Consider the following 21779-nt stretch of genomic DNA (forward strand, 5'->3'; position numbering starts at 1 on the left):
CTAATACTGGGCTGGACTGGTCTGGTACTTTGTTATTGACCTCAAAAGAATGAAAGACAGTGTTGACCGTGCCAGAATTTGAACCGAGAACACAGGAAATACCACAAGGCATTTATTTTGTCAAATGCTCTGTTTCTCTCAATCAACCACTATTAATAATAGTAATAATTCTTTCTACTAAAGGCACAAGGCCTGAAATTTGAGGGGAGGGGACCAGTCGATTATATCAACCCAGTGCATAATTGTTTCAAATTTTGGCACAAGGCCAGCAAGTTTAAGGGTGGGGTTAAGTTGATTACATTGACTCCCAGTGCACAACTGGTACTTATTTTGCCAACCTCAGCAGAATTTGAACTCAGAATGTGAAGATGGACTAAGCTCTTTGTCTGGCCTGCTAACAATTCTGCCTTCAAGCACCTTTAATAATAATAATAATAATAATAATAACACTTTAATGATCCAGCCAATCCACCGTCTTTATTGATACTGGTGGTGATGTTAATAATAATAATAATGATGATTTCTTTATTAACCATTAAGTGTTTACAAGCAGATCAGGGATGGTACAGGACAATAAACTATATGATGTGGGCTTACGTGAAAGCCATGTAAACAGTAAAATAACAAAAAAAAAAATTATCAAAAAGTAGAAGTGACTTCTAGGGGCTGCTTTAGTGGTCATTCTGACTACTGGAGCAAGTACCTGCTCTTCATCCTCATCCTCCATCAATCAATAGATTAATGCTTAGACCAGGCCTGTTTGCTTGAACCATCCATGCCACATTACCCCACTTTTCAATGATTTTGCTGGAAAGCAACACTTTCCTTTTTACTCTCACTTTTTAAGTGAAACTTGAAAAACTGATGTAGGCTTGGCCAGTGAGAAATGTGACTGTCTTCAGCTCTTTCAATCTGGTCCACCACACAACCTCTTTTGCTAAGGCTACCAAACAGATAAACACTGCCCGTTTGTCCCTGTCAAAGGTAGGTGGCTAGACGAAATGATAATTTCCATATAAGGAATGTCACAAGTTTATTGGTTGCATCAAGTCACCTGGTGCTTATTTCATCAACCTCAGAAAGCTGACAAGCAAATCACCTCTGGCCAGAGTTGGTCCCAGAAATGTAAGTCAATGAAATGGCTGCACCAGTGCACTTGATTAACACCTGTCACATTGTAATTAAGTGAACTAGATCATAAGTGCTAATATTGCCATGGTAACCTAGTGACTGAATCATGGTCATAATAGCATCACTGTGGTAACCTGCTTGGCTTTTTTAAAGTAGCACAATGATGGTGATGGAGATGAACTGTAAAGCTTTCATACATCATATCAGAGCTCCCCCCACTCGCAATTGCTGCGTTCCTCTAAGCAGATTTAACAGAAAGACCAACCCAAATTGCCTATTTAACTCTTCTTACAACTGTTATCCCAAAGTGGTCTGGTGAAAGAGGTCATTAAGTACAAAGGGATCGTATAGGTGGTGATCCCCACTAATCTGTTACCTCTACTGCAGTCTTCAGTACTTGACACTATCTTCTATTCTCTGGACCTTACTAACAGTTCCAATCTCAGCCTCTCAGATCCTCTGCTAGTCTTTGTTTTCTACCCTTTTCCTTCAGAACTACTTTTGTCTGGAAAATCTTTATTGTAATTGTTGTTCATGTTTCCTCAAGGTCTTCATACCATTTCTTTCACACGAAACAGAGGGTGCTTTATCAGTGCTACGTTGTGTGCTCTAAGACATGAAGAGGTGAAACCTATTCAATTGGTCCAGGTAATAGAAGCGTAACATAGTAACAAAGCTGCAATTGAATTTTTGACAGATCTAGACTCGGTCCCAAGCAAATACATACAGCTTTCCAGTTGCTCTTTGCTCAACTGTTTAGGGTAAGGGCTAGATCAGAGGTGAAAATAGACTTTAGTGCATACCTTTCACTCTCTAATGTGGCTCCAAGTACAAAAAGTGGAGTGCTACAATAAAACCTACTCTCACTTGAGCCTGAGATACAAGTGGTTATGTGAGGGGCCAATCTGCTGGTTTAGCTGGACTTGAACTTTCGTCCTTTTGGGGTTGACGTAACTGACTAGCCCCTCTACTAAAAATCACTGACCTTGTATCTAAATCAAAAATTATTATTATTATTATTAAATGCTGCTGAGGTCTACTCTATCTTTCATCCTTTCAGGGTCGATAAAATAAGTAGCAGTTGAAGACTGGAGTTGATGTAATCGACTTATGCCTGAACATGTAGGCCTTTTGCCAAAATTTTAAATCATTATTATTATTAGTAGTAGTAGTAGTAGTAATAGTAGTAAGGTGGCAAGCAGGCAGAATCGTTAGCACGCATGGCAAAATACCTGGCAGTATTTTGTCCGTCTTTAAATTCTGTGTTCAAATTCCACTGAGGTCAACTTTGCTTTCATCTTTTCGGGGTTGATGAAATAAGTACCAGTTATACACTGGGGTCAATGTAATTGATTAGTCCCCTCCTTGAAATTTCAGGCCTTGTGCCTATTCTATAAAGGATTATTATTATTATTAGTAGTAGTAGTAGTAGTATAAGAATAATAATGGTTGTGAGTTAGCAGAATTGTTAGGGTGTCAGAACAATGCTTTCTTGTATTCATTCTGGCTCTTTACATTCCGAGTTCAATTCCCATGAGGATCATCTGTCTTTTGCTCTTTCAAGGTTGATAAGATAAAATATCACTCAAGTTCAAGTTAAAGTATCACACTGCATTTAGTTGAGCAAATTGACCCCTAGACTTATTCTTTGTAAGCCTAGTACTTATTCTATCGGTCTCTTTTGCTGAACTGCTAAGTTACAGGGATGTAAACACACCAGCATCAGTTGTCAAGTGATGGTGGAGGAACAAAACATGCACACACACACATATATGACAGGTTTCTTTCAATTTCCATCTATCAAATCCACTCACGAGGCTTTGGTCGGCCCGAGGCTATAGCAGAAGACACTTGCCCAAGGTACTACGCAGTGGGACTGAACCCGGAGCCATGTGGTTGGTAAGCAAACTTCTTACCACACAGCCTCTCCATAACCTGCTGACTGCTCGTTCATAATTTCCCCTTCTATTTTCTTCTATCCACTCTGGCTCATTCAGTCTTGCTCCGTTTTTAGTCTTTTCCCTTTCTATTTACATTTGTCTTTTCTTCCTCTCTCTCTTCTCTGCATAATATCTCTTTCCCCTTCTCTCTCACTCTCTCTCAATTTAATCAACTGTGCCCATCTCACAAAGTATGTAGCTTTGTGCCAATGCTAGAAACCGTGATTATTATTATTATTGCCTTTGCACAGCTTCTAACACTGGAGATGTACTACAGTGTCAGCTGTTCACTACCAGTGAACTAAGGTAACACCTCTTATTTTTCAAGCACCTTCCGGAGTATTCGAGTGGTTCCAAGCAGTGCTGTTTTCTGCAAGTGCTCCACCCTTATTGCAGTCCCATTTGTTCCACGTACTTCTTGAGATTTTTGCTCACTGCTCCCTGGGCTCCGACAATTATTGATACTACTGCTACTTTTTTCATCGACCACAACTGCTTAACCTCCCAAGCTAACCTGTCATAGCTATCGACTTTTCTTTCTTCCTTATCGCATACCTTGTCAGCTGGGCATGCTATATCTATAATCCAGCATAGTTTGTTTTCTTTCTCAATTAAGACTATGTCTGGCTTCCTATTCTCTATCTCATGGTCGCACTAAATCGTAAAATCAGCATCATCATCATCATCATCATTATTATTATTACAATTATTATTTACAAATTTGTTTCTTCTTCTGTGTATGAATTATTTGAAGCATGCTGTTTTCAGTTGGATGGCCATCCTGTCTCTGACTTGCCTATCATAAAATAACAGTATTACCTGCACAACTTTATATTTACACTGATAATCATTTTTTTTTTTTCTCTCAAGGATCAAATTCTGTAGGAAGTATCTCTTCTGGTGACCATGCCCTCCACTGATGACTTTTGCTACATATAATTGTGTGTTTAGTGAGTGTTCAGTTCAGTTTAAGGATGTAAGGACGTGCTTTGTGTGTTGTAGACAAAATATTTGCATGCCTTTTGTTCAGTGAAGCGGTTGTGGATTAGAAACCTCATTCAGTTGACATGTTTTTCTTTTACTGATTTACATCCATTTTGTGTGCTTGTATGAGTGAGATGAATTGAGTTATTTGTGAGAGGAATATGCTTTTAAAGTTGGACGATGGTCTCCCATCACTTGGAACTGGACTTGTCAGTTTCTGCCTCATCCGTGGTTATGACTGCTAAAAATATGAACTTAAGACCACAAGGTCAATAGTTCAGCAACCATTGTGTCTTATTAATATTTACTTCATTAACCCTTTCGTTACTGTATTTCTGTTGAGATGCTCTGTGTTTCTTTCAATTGATTTTAAATATAATAAAGAATTTAGTAAAATACCTTAGTTATCATTCAGCTAGTGTTAGGAACATAAATTGTGACTAAGGTTTGGTGGAAGATTTTAATTCAGAACTTATGAAAACAAGACATTTGTACTACAGAGCCAGGGGCGGTTTCAGCCGGGTTGGTAATGAAAGGGTTAAAGATGGCAAACTGGCAGAATCATTAGCACAGCAGGTGAAATGCTTAGCAGCATTTCATCCATCTTTACATTCCGAGTTCAAATTCCACCAAGGTCGACTTTGCCTTTCATCCTTTCAGGGTCAATTAGAAAAGTACCAGTTGTGCATTGGGGTCAATGTAATCAACTTATCCCCTCCCCTAAAATGGCTAGCATTGTGCCAGAATCTGAAACCAATATTTACTTCACTAGATTAGCTATTTTATCCTGAATACAAAATACTTCTAGGTGTTAATCTGTAGTTCACTAGAGCTGAAAGGTCTCTGACGACAATAGTAAGGTGTATGTACAGACAGGTAATAACTGGGCTTTAGTGTTGCTGTCCTGATTTTGTTACATTTGTGTTTCTTTGTGTCTTTAAAGGGAAACTGATGTCCCTTTCTCACTGGTATGAATCAGCTGAGAGAGCAGTTGTTAGAGTATGGTAGGCAATGATGTTTCCCTGTGTTAGGCAAAGTTCGTTCAGTAGAGTTTCCCTCCACATTAACAAGACTGGATATGTTTTCATTTTATCACATATCCATGACAACCTGAAGTTTTTACAATAGGTACGAAACCATAGAGATTTTTTTTTCATCTTTTTCTTGAGTGTGCCCAGACTCTCACATCAGACAGTATTTTTGGAAGTACTTCTTCACTGTAGAATATTGCATTTTTCTCTCCCACTGAAAATAGCTTTATTGATTTGAAGATATCGGTTAAGTCTAAATGTTGCCCATCTTGTCTCTATTTTCATTTCTTCATCCAGTCAAACAGTATCTTTGAATATCTTGGGTCACAGATTTTTGTAGCTCCTGATTTCATGTTTTTTACTGTTGTTGTTGTTACTGTTTTTTTTTTCTTTTTTACTTTGTATTTATTTACTGCTAGGACAATGTCAATTACCAGTCTTGTCATTCTTTCCCTGTACAACAAACGTTTCTGTATTTTCTCTTTGTAAACTGGAACAGAACAAAAACTCATCACTTCCAATTCACTTACCCACTACATATATACGACCAGCTGCACTATCTTCTGACATTCAGAAGCTATTACCACTTAACATTGTAAAATCCATGTGTTGGAGTCGGGGAAGGGATGACACAGATAAAAACTTTGTTGTTTCTACAGTTCTAGGTGCACAAAGCCTTGTAAAAGCTGATGAATGACTTCTTCAAATATAAAAGGTCAGTATCTGTTAACCCTATCCCCGAAGGCTATGACCAGTCGGCAAAGATTAGCTGGGAGCAGGGCCTGTGGTCTTTTGAAAAAGTGGTACCATTGTATAATATTCCAACTCTGGTGCACAGGGACAGAGATAAACTTATAATCTAACTTTACCTGTGTCAGTATCTTACTCATCCTTTTAACCCGTGATATTGTAGGTTAGATAGCTCTGCAAATTTTTGTATACGTAGTTGCTCAGTCTAGTAGATGAATCTCTCTCTGCTGCATTTCAGCAACTAGGTACCTATATAATTTATTCATCTGTTCTCTAGTGTGGCCAAATCTTCTTCAGCATTATCTTGTTTTCAAAATAGGATCACCTGCATCAACCAATTATGGAGTTGTGTGACAATATAACTGTTTAAGTTGTCTTAACCCTTGCTGATTCAAATTTTCACTGGTGATGAAAGATGCTAATCATATGCAAATCAATTTGCACAACCTCTTTCTATTGGCCAGTAAAAATATATATGTACTATATCAAATGATGTGGAGAATTCTGCAAAGTACCCCATTATCAGAAAGGGGTTAACTTGGTTCCTAAGTTCCCATGTCTCAAATACACATGCGCAGAACCAAATATATTCAGATAGTATACACTGTAAGAGTTGATATAGCAGTTCAGGTTACCTTAATATACCAGTCAAATCCCTCAGAAATACAGTCTCCTAACATCTTTAACCCTTTTGATACCAACCTGAAAGGAGGCCGTCCTTGGTTTTGTAATAGAAACTTCATGCTTTAAAGTGGTCTTAGTTAAAACTTTCTATGAGAAGTTGGTGTTAATTTATGTTCCAAACACCAGCTTTACAATGACAAAATTATTTTACTAATGTTATTTAAAATCAATTGAAAGAAACAGAGAGCATCTCAAAATAAATACAGTAACGGAAAGGTTAAGCCTATTGGTTCGCATACCACACCCCTCAATAAAGTAACTGGTTCTCATTTCATCAACCTTGAAAGAGGTAGAAATATTTTGAAGTTTACCTCAATGGAATTTGAAATCAAAATTGAATCATTAATCACTAAGGTAAGAGAAAACTAGTCCTGCGGTCAGCTGCATGGTTGGCCTCAGTAGGATTTGAACTCTGAATGTTAAAACTGGGAACTTATACGGCAAAGCATTTTGTCTGATGTTCTAACAATTCTGCCAGTTCACCACCTTAATAATAATAATAATAATAATAATAATCCTTTCTACTGAAGGCACAAGGCCTGAAATTTTGGGGAAGTGGGTAAGTTGATTACGTCGACCCCAGCACTCAGCTGGTATTCATTTTATCAACCCCAAAAGGATGAAAGGTTTAGTCAACCTCGGTGGAATTTGAACTCAGAACATACAGACAGACAAAATGCTGCTAAGCAGTTTGCCCGATGAGCTAACGATTCTGCTAGCTCACCGCCTTGATAATGATAATAATAATAATAGTAATGATTTGAAATTTTGGCATAAGGCCTGCAGTTTTAGGGGAGGAAATAAATTGATTGCCTTTCATCCTTTTGGGGTCATGTAAAGTTGATCTCAACAGAATTTGAAGGTGGACGAAGTGCTGCTAAGCATTTTGCCCAGCATGGTAATAATTCTGCTAGCTCACCACCTTTAATAATAATAATAATAATAATAATAATAATAATAGCTGTTTCTAATGAAGGTATAAGACCTGGAATTTGGGAGAGGGACTAGTCAATTACATAAACCTCAGTCCTTGACTGGTAATTTAATTTATTGACTTCAAAAGGATGAAAGTGTTGAACTTGGGACACAAAGAACCCAAAGTGCCACTTGACATTTTGTCCAATGGACCTTGTGATTCTGCCAGCTCAAAGCCCTTCAAAATAATTCTTTCTACTATAAGCACAAAGTTTGAAATTTGGTGGGAGGGTGGCTAGTTGATTACGTCAACTCCCAGTGCTTGACTGGTATTATTTCATGGGTCCTGAATAGATGAAAGGCAAAGGTTGACGGCAGAATTTGAACTCGGAACTTAAAGACAGGCCAAATGTCGCTAAGCATTTTATCCTGCATGCTAACAATTTTTGTTAGTTCACTGTCTTAAATGGTTTCAGATCTTGGCACAAGACTAGTAATTTTCGGGCAAGGGGGGTGGGTTGATTACATTTACCCCAGTACTCAGTACTTATTTTATCAACTCTGAGGGGATAAAAAGGCCAAGTTAACTATGGATTTGAACTCAGAACAAAGAGCAGGAAAAAATACCTCTAAGCATTTGTCTGATGCTTTAATGGTTCTGCCAGCTTTTGCTGTGAATAATTATGATGATAATAAGGGGTTTGAATTTTGGCACAAGTCCAGCAATTTTTAGGGAGGAGGTAAGTTGATAGCATTGACCCCCAGTATTTGACTGGTACTTAATCCCTGGAAGGATGAAAGGCAAAGTTGAGCTCATTGAATTTGAACTTAGAAGATTAAGAGCCAATATAAATGCCTCTTTGCATTCTACCCAACATGTTAATAATTCTGCCCGCTAAGGCAGAAACGTTAGCACGCCAGACTAAATACTTGGTGGTATTTCATCTGTATTTACGTTCTGAGTTCAAATTCCTCCGAGGCCGACTTTGCTTTCATCCTTTTGGGGTTGATAGATTAAGTACCAGTTGCGTACTGAGGTCGATCTAATCGACAGGCCCCATCCCCAAAAATTTCGGGCTTTGTACCTAGAGTAGAAAAGAATAATTCTGCCAGCTCAACACTTCAATAATTATAGGAACCGTTTCTGCTACTGGTACAAGTCCCAAATTTTTGGATAAAAGGGGCTAGTCAATTACATCGACCTTAGTACTTAACTGGTACTAATTTTAGCGACCCTGAAATGATGAAAGGCGAAGTTGACCTTGGTAGGGTTTGAACTCAGAGCATAAATGCAGGCAAAATGCTGCTGAGTTTTAATCCAGCATGCCTATGGTTCTGCTGGCTCTGAAATTTTGGGGGGGGTGGGGCAGTTGATTAGATCGACCTGCAGTATGCAACTAGTACTTAATTTATCAACCCCAAAAAAGAAAGGCAGAGTTGACCTTGGCAGAATTTGAACTCACAATGTAGCGACTGACAAAATACCGTGAAGCATTTTGTCCCGCGTGTTAATGATTCTGCCAGCTCATTGACTTTGCCACATTTAATAATAACAATAATTGTTTAAAATTTTGGTACAGGGCCAGCAGTTTTTGAGGGGAGGGGGAAGTTTGTTAAATAATAATAATAATATCACTAGTGGTTTCAAATTTTGCCACAAGGCCTGCAGTTTCAGTGGGTGGGAGTAAGTCGATTAGATTGACCCCAGTGTTCAACTGGCACTTATTTCATTGACCCCAAAAAGATGAAAGGCAAAGTCAAACCATGGCAGAATTTGAACTCAGAATGTAAAAGACTGAAGAAATTCTTCCAAGCATTTTGCCTGACTTGCAAACGATTGAGCAATAATAATAATAATAATAATAATAATAATAGTGGTGGTGGTGATAATTTCTTAACATTGATGCAAGTGTCAAAAAAAAACCCAAATTTGTAGGAGGGAGATATAGTTAATTTACCGAGTCCAGTAAACTTTTTTTTTTTCCTTATAATTGCAAAACACAAAAGTTGGTTGGATTTGAACTCAGGGTATAGAAGGATGAAACTAAATACTTATATATATGCGCAGGAGTGGCTGTGTGGTAAGTAGCTTGCTTACCAACCACATGGTTCAGTCCCACTGTGTGGAACCTTGGGCAAGTGTCTTCTACTATAGCCTCAGGCCGCCCAAAGCCTTGTGAGTGGATTTGGTAGACGGAAACTGAAGGAAGACCGTCGTATATATGTGTATATATATATATATATATGTGTGTGTGTGTGTTTGTCCCCCTAGCATTGCTTGACAACCGATGTTGGTGTGTTTACGTCCCCGTAACTTAGCGGTTCGGCAAAACAGATCGATAGAATAAGTACTAGGCTTCCAAAGAATAAGTCCTGGGGTCAATTTGCTCGACTAAGGGTGGTGCTCCAGCATGGCCACAGTCAAATAACTGAAACAAGTAAAAGAGTATATGACATTACATGTAATGCACTGCACCCTCTTCGACCTCATATGTATAGGGGCCGTTGCCAGTACCGCCTGACTGGCCTTCATAGGATTTTCGAGCGTGATCGTTGCCAGTGCCCCTGGACTGGCCTTCGTGCGGGTGGCACATAAAAGCACCCACTACACTCTCTGAGTGGTTGGTGTTAGGAAGGGCATCCAGCTGTAGAAACTCTGCCAAATCAGACTGGAGCCTGGTGTAGCCATCCGGTTTCACCAGTCCTCAGTCAAATCGTCCAACCCATGCTAGCATGGAAAGTGGACGTTAAACGATGATGATGATGATGATTTAAGATTTATTAGATTCAGCATAAGATAGATATTTATGGGTCTTAGGGTCATTTTAGGTGCACCGGAGTAATGAGTTAGGTCAATAGTTCTCAACCACGGTCCATATAAGATTTTCGGGGGGTCCACAAAACAAAAGAGTAAATTGAGGATCCACAATATTTCAGGTTCCCCTGAAAAACTTTTGCTTGGTATATATAGCAAGAAACAGCTTGGTTTCTTTCTCTAGCATTTTACATAGTTCAACCTTCACAAGTTAATGGATGAAAAGCAAAATAGGAATTTTGAAAGAAGTATCTATAAAATGAATTTTTAAACACAATGGCTATGAGGGCCCACTAGAATAAAATGCTAATCAAAGGGATCCATGGATGAGAACCCCTGAGTTAGGTTATAGATCTGTCATGTGTCCCAGTATTTTATATATCTTTTCTCTCCATGATGGTGTAGGTTAGATAGCTCTGCAAATCTTGAGACCTACATGAGTTTTTCAATCATCATCATTTAATGGCCACTTTTCCAAGCACGCATGGATCACATGGAATTTATTGAGACAGATTTTCTACAGCCGTATGCCCTTCATGTGCTGCCACAAAACATTTTGTCCAGTTTTCTGACAGTTATACTAATCCGCTAGCTTCATCATCAATCCCTGGACATTTCTATCTCAAGTCGTAGGACTGGTTTCCATGGTATCCAAGTGACTGAGATCACAGCGTTCCACCCAAATGGAATGCCAGTTTGTTGCTAGGTTACTCATTTACAGTTGAGTAGACTGGAGCAATGTGAATGGAGGGTCGTGCTCAAGAACGTGATGCACCACCCAGTCCAGGAACCAAATCACCCATCTTGCAATCATGAGTGAAACACCCTAACCTCTAGGTCACTTTGGACGGTTATTCTATTGACACCCCTCAGAAGTGGTGAACATCAAAGTTAGCTTTGGCAAGATTTGAACTCGGAATGTAAAGAGCTGGAACAAATACTGCAAATAATTTTGTCCAATGCTTTGACCCTTTAGCATTTAAACTGGCCATATCCAGCCCAAATATTCTACCAGTTTTATGTTCAAGCTGGCCAGATCTAGCTTCTCGCACCTACCCTACATTGTCATTCTTAAAATAAACAATCACATCGTCGACATCTCAAAGCTGCTAGATAATGTATGATTAATTCAAAACCACGTGAATAAATAAGCATTACATTTGACATTTGAATGCTAAAGGGTTTAATGATTCTGCCCATCCACTGTCTCATTGCAGACATAAGACTATATTGCTATTTATGTGCTCTTTCCATTTTATGATGAATGGATGTAATTTCAGGGAGATTGGCTTTGATTTCTTGTCATAGGCTGAAATATTTGAAGAAACTGATGTCACTAACTTACTTAGTGTCATGTTTGTGCAAGTATTGTGATTTCAAATTATTTTGTTACATTTTTGTTCGCAAGTCATCTAGTGTTGTAAGGTGTTTGTAGCACCATAATTATATGTCAGCGTTAAGTTTAAGGGTACACTTGGTAGACAGAATATGGAGTGTATGTGGTTAAGAAATTTGCTTAATAACCACATGTTTCAGGGTTCAATCTCACTGTATGTCAAGCCTTGTGAGTGGAATTTTTTTGAAATTGTTCGCTTGTATGAACATTGCAAGGTGACTGACATGGGCTGCCAGGGCTTTGCAAAGCTTTGTCTGGGTTTGGAGTTACTGGTGCAGCAAAAAGGAAAGCAGACCAGTGGTTTGCTGCTGATGGGATGCAAGCAGGGGCTTAATCAACCCTGGCTGAGTCAACTGGGTGAGAGGGTCTGATATTGAAAGCTTCAAAAACCTCTGAGACCCCAGAAACATCACTGATGATGCATCCAAGAACATCTGTGAGATTTATCTTGAAACATATATATGTATATATATATATAGGCGCAGGTGTGGCTGTGTGGTAAGAAGCATGCTTCCCAGCCACATGGTTTCGGGTTCAATCTCACTGTTTGGAACTATCTTCTACTATAGTCTCAGGCCAACCAGAGCCTTGTGAGTGGATTTGGAAGACAGAAACTGAAAGAAGCCCATTATATATATATGTATATATTTATATGTGTCTGTTTGTCCCCGCCACCACCACCACCATTGCTTGACAACCAATGCTGGTGTGTTTATGTCCCCGTAGCTTACCAGTTTGGCAAAGAGACCGATAGAATAAGTACTAGGCTTACAAAGAATAAGTCTTGGAGTTGATTTCTTACTAAAACCCTTTAAGGCAGTACTCCAGCATGGCCACAGTCAAATGACTGGAACAAGTAAAAGAATATATATAATTTGTCTTTGAGGATGGAATAGTGCCAATGGCTTTAGTAGGTTCCCCTAAACTGAGGGAATCAAAGCCATTAATGTAAGTCAAGATCTACTGGAAAGATATGAGGTAGGGGATTCTAGAGGGCCCCTGGGAAGGAAAGATTTGTGTGGAGCCTGGTGGGAGTGGAGGTGACATGAGTCCAGCTAGTTCTGAGAAGCAGAAGCCATTATAGTAACAGTAGAAAAAGCAGAGAGTGGGAGTTGGAGACAGTTTACTTGTGAATGTCTTTAGTCAAATAGTTCTTTTGTAGATGTGATCTAGAATGGCTATGTGCAGTATCATGAGAGCACTGTTCCAATGTAGGCCTCACCTAAGTTTTGTAGAGTAATTGTTAGGGACTAAAGTATCTGCTGATCCTAAAGAGATGTATGAGGTTGTAGTCAAAAACAAGTCCCATAACCTAGCTCTTCAACAAATAGAAATAGATTAAAAAGGTGGTGCCACACTGCAAATAAGTACTAAGGCTGCTATGGTTGACTAAAATCATTGAAGGCAATTCTCCAGCATGTTGGCCGGCCATCCACCGAGTGAAAGCAGTAAAAGAATATGTAAGTATTATTAAGGTCGGTGGTGAGTTAGATTAGAGGATGTATGCGACAGTCTCGTTACCATTACTGAGGAATTATCTTTTGTAAGCCCCCAGTCAAACCGTCCAACCCATGCCAGCATGGAAAGTGGACGTTAAACGACATTGATGATGAATCACTCTCTCTTCGAAAATGTGGGTGGCTGTGTAGCACCTTTACAGGAAGCAACCTGTTCTGCTCTGGCCCTTTTCTCTCACACTTTATCCCACTTTACTTCTCATCTCCTTGTATAGAGTTGCCATCTTAGAGTTTGTAGTACTTGTGGCAGCATTCACCTGGGGCCAATTAAACCAGCTCTGACCAATGAGTTCACTCACAAATGCTCACCATATCTGATAGTCAGCCCTAACATTCCAGCTCACAAATTCGACAACGGCTCCACTGGCAGAACAAGCGTGTAGCACCATAGCCATCATTTGTTGTTGAGGCGTTGGGTTCATGTTCAGAGTATTCAGTGGGAATACAAGTCTGTATGTGGTCTCTGGTTGTATGGTACCCTCTTTAGTGCTCATGGCATGAAAATACCACCCTGTACATGTTGTAAAGTGGTTGGTGTTAGGAAAGACAACCGGTCATAGAAACCCTACCAAGGTAGAGACTGGAGCAGGATGCAGTCCTTGGGCCCATCAGGTCCTGTCAGACTGTTCAATCCATGCCAGCATGGAACATGGGCATTAAATGACGATGGTGAAGATCTATGATTGACACTATTAGGGTAGGTTATATAATGTATGTGGTACTCGGTTATTATTGGATGCAGGGATTATGTTGAGATGGAAACATTATGGTGAGAGTGTAAAATTATAGGGCCTACCATAAATAGGGATTAAGGTGGGTGAGAAGAGCACAGCTTATAGAGAGTTATATTAAAGGAGTGTACATGACACAGTCATTCTGATGTTAGTAATGGAGAACTAATGAGAGAGAGAGATTAGAGAGTATATATGGCAATGGTTCTCAACCATTTTTTGCCTATGGATCCCTTTGATTCCTATTTTCTTCTACTGGACCCCCAAAGACAAAGAAATTCTGCTGTATTTTTTGTGATTAAATATTATTCGGAATTGTATAAAAAAAAATTTAATTATTTTGTGTATTACTTTTTTACTTGTTTCAGTCATTTTGATTGTGGCCATGCCTTTTAGTCGAAGAAATTGACCCCTGGACTTATATTATTGTAAAGCCTGGTACTTATTCTATCGGTCTCTTCTGCCAAACCACTAAGTTATGGAGACGTAAACACACCAAGATCGGTTGTCAAGCAATGGTTGGGAGACAAACACACAAATATATACATGTGCGTGTATATATACGACAGGCTTCTTTCAGTTTATGCCTCCCAAATCCTCTCAGTGGGACTGAACCTGGAACCATGTGGTTGGGAAGTAAGCTTCTTACTACACAGCCACACTTATTGTGGAAGTGATCGTTGTTTTTTTAGCCTGGTATTCTATCAACCTCTTTTGCTGAACCACTATGTTACAAGGACATAAACACACCAACACCAGTTGTCAAGTGGTGATGAGGCACAAACACACACACACCTGTGTGTATATGTTCTGTATTTGGACTTAGGTAGGACTTTGCTTTACAATGTAAAGGTTGTCAGACTCCAGTGTTTAGTTTGTGATGGACATCAATACATCCATTGCATGGCTGTATCAGGCACAAGGTAACCTCTAATCCTGCAGGGTTTTAGGATTCTGTTTCAATTTCCCTTTTTGAATTGAACCGTTCAAGACTCAAAACTTTAACTGAACATTACAGCTTTAAAATCCTCATTCTAATAAATCTGAACCTGGACCCTTTTTGAAGTGTTTAACCCCTTTACTGAGTAGGGTACAAGATGACAAAATTGGCTCAGTGTTTTGTGATGTCTTGTTCCAATCCTTTACATTTTGAGTTCAAATCACACCTTTCTGGGATCAGTGAAATAATGTACCAGTCAAGTCTTGGGGTTGAGTAGAATTCAATCAACTAAGGTGACAAGCTGGCAGAAACGTTAGAACGCCGGGCAAAATACTTAAAAGTATTTTGTCTGCTGCTACGTCCTGAGTTCAAATTCCACTGAGGTTGACTTAGCCTTTCATCCTTTCACGGTCAATAAGTGCCAGTTACGCACTGGGGTCGATGTAATTGCCTTAATCCCTTTGTCTGTCCTTGTTTTCCCCCTCTATGTTTAGCCCCATGTGGGCAATAAAGAAATAAGAATTCAATCAACTAACCCCAAATATACAATGCTTTGGTCGGCCCAAGGCTATTGTAGAAAACTCTTGCCCAAGGTGCCACACAGTGGGACTGAACCTGGAACCATGTGGTTAGCATGCCGGACAAAATACTGGATAGTATTTCATCCATCTCTACCTTGTGAGTTCAAATTCCACCAATGTTGACTTTTGCCTTTCGTCCTGTCAGGGTCAATGAAATAAATGCCAGTTGAGCGCTGGGATCAGTTTATTCAACTTCCCCCAAAATTTCAGGCCTTGTACCTATATTAGAAAGGCTTGGTTGGCATGTAGTTAGATAATTTAGGAGTTAGTTATAGAATTATTAATTTACCGATACTGTTTTTGTACACAGGGTAAATGTGGTTTCTTTGTTGTCAAGCAGTGATGAGGCACAGACACACACCTGTGTGTATACATGTGTATATAATGTTAGTGTTAGACACACACACCTGTGTGTATACATGTGTAATAATGTTAGTGTCTGATCCTTCCTAGAAGATCAAATGAATGTGGTGATATCTAAGGTGTTTGTTCCCAAACAACATTTATTTTAGTGCTGTTGATTGACACTGCTGGATTGAATGGTACTGCCCAGGTGTTGAAACCATAATGATATCCATGGGGCAGCTGATGTTGGGTTGTTGGTATGGCTGTTATTGTATGTGCGGAATAGTTTTATAAGACATACATTTGATGATATTAAGAAGGGTGGTGGATTGCAGTCATTAGGGCACTGGCATTGGTTAGGAGACAAGCCAAGTTCAAGTTTTCTGAGAATGCACACTGTGTAGTGTGTTACATTAGCAAGCCGTGCAGTAGCAGAACAGCATCAAGTGATGCTGTGAAATACAGAACAGCAGCTGATGACTCAATGATGCTCTATTCATGTGTATCACAAATACATCAACAAGCTGTCCCATTAATTGTAAGACAATAAGCAGTTCAAACTATATATTACATATAGGCACAGACATGGCTATGTGGTTAAGAAACTTGCTTTGCAACTGTGTGGTTTCAGGTTCATTCCTATTGCACAGCATCTTGAAGAAGTGTCTTCTGTTATAGCCCTGGGCCACCCATTGCCTTGTGAGGAAGCGTGTGTGTACTTTTGTGTTGTATTTGTCATTATCCATCCCCCACCCTCATGTCATTCGACAACCAGTGTTGGTTTGTTTACATTCGCTTAAAGTATGAGTTTGGCAAAAGAGAACAAACAGTAAGTATCAAACTTTAAAAAAGGAATGAGTACTGGAGTGTGTGTGTGTGTGGGGGGGGTGATTTCTTTAATTTTTAAACATCTTAAAATGTGCAGCTGCATGGCTGCAGTCCAATGATTGAAACAACGATAAGATATATGTGCCATCTTGGTGAAGTCTTGATTATTTAACGCTTAAGATTATAAAAGGTTGTGGTTTTGGCTTCTAAACCAGGTAACTCTTGTGTCTGAAATCAAAGACTGCTGTCATATTTCCCTAGTTTTATTTTTTAATTAATTTTCTTCATAAAAGCATTACCACCACAACATAACAGTATTCTCTCTCTCTCTCTGTCTCCCTCCCCCACCCGCCTTTTGTTTTCTGATTATTGGATCTTGTGCAAGTATAAACTTAATCACAGATGTGACTCGTTTCGAACCTTGGTTCCCAAACATATCATTCCATGTTCAGTCCTACTGCATGCCACCTTGGGCTAGTGGAGTTGGTATGTGGAAACTGAAGGAAGGCCATCGTGTATGGTTGTATACATATATGTGTGTGTGTGTGTGTGTTGGGATTGTCAGTGTCTCCTTCTCTTGACATTGTGTGGTAGCAGTAAATGAGAGTCACTGTCATATGAACAGTGTCGTTCCTTTCCAGTGTTTTGTAAGACCATGTCTGGCCATAGGGAAACATTACCTTGCTTGGTGACAGGAAGGGCATCCGGCCATAGATAATCCACCTCCATAAACTCTGTCCCATGCATGGAAAAGTAAATGTTATGATGATGATGATGATAGAAGCTAACATTCAGTTTACATATGAATCTTTTCAAGTTAGTTGTTTGTGTATGCACAAAAGTCTTTTAATACAGAGTTGAGCTTCTAATGATCAATGTTTCACTTTCCAGATGGAATAATTTCACTTCACTTCCTTAAACCGTTTCTTTGATAAGTGCTTTTGTGCCACAGCTTCCCATTTTACTCCACACCCTAAAAATTTGATGGAAACATAATTCCACTAAAATTTGAATTAATGCTGTCTTTAGATGTTTCATTCCTAGTAACCTTTACTATGCTGTAGGTGCATCATGTCACTGTATGAGTTCTCTCCCTTTTCAGTGTGACACAATGTAACTGTAGCTACAGGGGAGAAAACTCATACAGTGACATGATCTTCATAAGCATGCTAAAGGTTAAACAAACTAGTGGAATTATAAAGTCTTTTATTGATAAAAGTCTTGTTCTTGGTTTTAGTTGTTTGTTATAATTCCATTAACAGCATCCATCCATGATGCTTATGGAAATATTAAATTGATCGCATTAGTTGAGTGCTTCATTTTATTAACCCCAGAAAGATCGAAAGCAAAAACCGACTTTGGTGGGATTTGAACTTGCAATATAAACGCTGTAATTGTTTGTAAGTGCTTTTAGAGGTTACACTTGGAATGGTGAAAATGTGAATGTGGCTGTGTGGTTAAGAAGTTTGCTTCCCAACCACTTGGTTCTAGGTTCAGTCCCACTCTGTGGAACCTTGGACAAATGTATTCTGTTATAACGCTGGGCCAACCAAAGCCTTGAGTGAATTTGGCAGATGGCAACTGTATATGTTCCAAGTTCAAATTCCATTAACAGAATCTATGATGCTTATAGAAATATTAAATTGACCTCAGTGGGATTTGAACACAGAAGGAATGTTGCTAAGCATTGTCTGGTGTGCTAACAATCCTGCCAGCTTGCACCCCTCCATTGTCCCTTTGTTCTCTGCCATAGGTACAAGGTCTGAGATTTTTGGGGGAGGGAGCTGGTCGATCATATCAACCCTGAAAAGATGAAGGGCAGCTAGCCACCTGATGGTGGTCATTTCTAAATTAGCCATGGTGACATAAACTTACATAAAAGGGGATTTGAAATGATATAATTGATCATCTATATCCATCAGTACCCTTCGGATCAATAAAATAAGTACCTTGAGTATTAGCAACACCCTAATAATGGGTACAAGGGAGTAATCGATTATATTGACCCTAACGATCAACTGGTACTAATTTTATGAAAGGCAAAGTTCACCTCAGAACATAAAAGGCTGGAAGAAATACCATTCAGCAATTTTTCTGACATTTCTTTTATTCGTTTCAGTCATTTGACTGTGGCCATGCTGGAGCACTGCTTTTAGTCAAAGAAATGACCCTAGGACTTATTCTGTCAGTCACTTTTTGCCGAACTGCCAAGTTACGGGGACGTAAACACACCAACATCAGTTGTCAAGCAATGGTGGGGGAACAAACAGACACACAAACATATACATATATACAACGGGCTTCTTTCAGTTTCTGTCTACCAAAACCACCCACAAGGCTTTGGTTGATCCAAGGCTATAGCGTTTGACACTTGTCCAAGGTGCTATGCAGTGGAACTGAACCAGGAACCATGTGGTTGGGAAGCAAGCTTCTTACCACACAGCCACGCCTGTGCCTATAACATTCTTACCAGCTCAGGGAAGTAATAATATGCTTTCTACTATAAGCACAAGGCCTGAAATTTGGGGAGAGGACCTGGTTGTTTATGTTGACTCAAGTGCTCAAATGGTCCTTATTTCATCAACCCTGAAAGGATGAAAGGCAAAGTTGACCTTGATAGAATTTGAAATCAGGATGTAAAGACAGACTAAACCACCATGAATCATTTTGTCTGGCATGCTAACAATTCTGCCAGCTCAATAATAATAATAATAATAATAATCCTTTTTATTATAGGCACAAGGCCTGAAATCTTCAGGGAGGGAGCTGGTCGATTACGTCAGCACCAGTGCTCAATTGGTATGTATTTTATTGACCCCAAAAGGAGGAACTGCGAAGTCGATCTCGACAGAATTTGAGCACAAAATGTAATAACAGACAAAGCACTGCTATGCATTTGTCCAGCGGACTAAGCATTCTGCCAGCTCACTGCCTTATTATAAATTTTTGCCACAAGGGCAGCTTGGGGGAGGTGGGGATGAGTCAATTACATTGACCCCAGTGTTCAACTGGTACTTATTTTATCGACCCGAAAGGATGAAAGGCAGAGTCAACCTCTACAGAATTTGAACTCGGAATGTAGCAATGGGCGAGATATCACCAAGCATTTCGTCCAGTGTGCTAACAATCCTTACAGCTTGCCACCTTCCCCTATGATATTAATGATGATAATAATGATGATAATAATAATAGTTGCGTCTTCTAAGGCGGCAAGCTAGCAGAATCGTTAGCCTGCCGGGCGAAATGCTTAGAGGTATTTCGTCTGAGTTCAAATTCTGCCATTGTTGACTTTGTCTTTCATCTTTTGGGGGGAGGGGGTCGATAAATTAAGTACCAGTTGTGTACTAGGGCCGGTCTAATCGACTGCCCCCCCCCCTCTCCCAAAATTTCAGGCCTTGTGCCTAGAGCAGAAAAAAAGGAATGGTTCTGTCTTCTAATTGGCCTCAGGCCTGAAATTTTGGGAGAGGTGGCTTGTTGATTACTTCCACCCCATTATTTGACTGGTACTTTTAACAACCCCAAAAGGACAAAAGGCAAAGTCAACATACAGTGTTGAGGTTGTAGAAGAGGTGGGTATCATTGTTCTCAGTATATAGCACCATGATAGATCAATGGGACTTAAATAGTCAGCCACATGACTAGGCACAATCCACAGACATGTGTCTCTGACTAGTTGAGTTATGGCTTGTGTCCAAAGGTAAAGTTGACCTCAACAGGATTTGAACTTAGAACAAATGGTCATACGTAAACGCTGCAAGGTATTTTGTGCTTTAATGATTGTATGAACATTCCACCTTTAAGAATAATGATATCTAACATAAATCCTAGGGTCTGTCATGAGCCCTACAACTCGTAGGGCCAGGGTTAACCCTGGCTTCTATAGTGTATAAGTGATTGAGATTACAGCACACTTCTCACCCTGGATGGGATGCTAGTCTGTTGCAGAGTTAACTTCCCAGCTATTGCTGGAACACATTTACAGCTGAATGGATCGGAGCAACGTGATATGAAGTGTTTTGCTCGAGAACATAATGTGCTGCGTGATCTAGGAATTGAAACATGATCTTAGGATAGTAGTGAGTGCAACACCCCCTCTGAAGTGCAAAGCACAACTATTTGATTGGAGAGGGCAACACCCATTTCTATCACCCCCACCCCCCGTTCCCTTGTAATATAGATATTGATTTTAAACTTGAATATAACAAACTGTTGATCAACCATCAGATGGAGGAAAGTGTACCTAGGACTACATTATTCGATGTGTTCTTTTGTTGTTAAAGACTGTGGCTTGTAATTTGAGGGCAATTAAACTGCTTTTTCTAGTCATGTAGACACTTGTTTGCTTTTTTTCATTCTGTAGTGGGATTAGAGATTATTTGTCTATATCCGATATTTCCACCATGGCTTTGGTGAGAGGTTTTTGCTCTTAATTTAGCTGTTTTAACGATGGATTTTGTTCGAGGCTGTTCATCCAGCTTTAGCTATTTCCATGTTGAATTTGGTTAGAGACTTTTAGTCTCACTTCAATTGTTTCAAAGGTGGCTTTGGTTAGAGGTTATTGATCTTACTTTAACCATTTCTATAACGGATTTAGCTAAAAGTTATTGGTCTTACTTGTGTCGTCAAAAATTATGGTTAATTGTTGTATTTTATATATAAATATGGATGGTAAATCAAATTGTGGAGGAGCAATGGCCCAGTGGTTAGGGCAGCGGACTCGCGGTTATAGGATCGCAGTTTCAATTCCCAGACCAGGCATTGTGAGTGTTTATTGAGTGAAAATACCTAAAGCTCCACGAGGCTCTGGCAGGGGATGGTGGCAAACCCTGCTGTACTCTTTCACCACAACTTTCTCTCACTCTTACTTGCTGTTTCTGTTGTGCCTGTATTTCAAAGGGGCCAGCCTTATCACACTGTGTCACACTGAATATCCCCGAGAACTACGTTAAGGGTACACGTGTCTGTGGAGTGCTCAGCCACTTGCATGTTAATTTCACGAGCAGGCTGTTCCATTGATCGGATCAACTGGAACCCTCGACGTCATAAGTGACGGAGTACCAACAACAGCAACAACAACATTATTATAGTAGATAGTCATGTAAGTTTATTTACAAACTTAACACAAACACACTCTCTCAGTATTTCTGTTGATTAGTGAGCGTTGCAGGAAGAAGGGCATCTGGCTGTCGAA

At 39.6% G+C, this 21779-nt stretch overlaps 1 long non-coding RNA gene across 1 annotated transcript in view; it reads left to right on the plus strand.

Moving 5' to 3' along the window:
* Positions 1-14224, plus strand: part of LOC149134247 (uncharacterized) — a 29770-nt gene extending 15546 nt beyond the window's left edge. The window contains exon 2 of the long non-coding RNA XR_016243244.1: positions 3942-14224. This is a non-coding gene — a long non-coding RNA (uncharacterized LOC149134247). The remainder of the gene's footprint in view (positions 1-3941) is intronic.
* The last annotated feature ends 7555 nt before the right edge of the window (positions 14225-21779 follow it).

The sequence above is a fragment of the Octopus bimaculoides genome, chromosome 9, assembly GCF_046866305.1.
Source record: "Octopus bimaculoides isolate indiv1 chromosome 9, ASM4686630v1, whole genome shotgun sequence".
Classification (NCBI taxonomy): domain Eukaryota; kingdom Metazoa; phylum Mollusca; class Cephalopoda; order Octopoda; family Octopodidae; genus Octopus; species Octopus bimaculoides.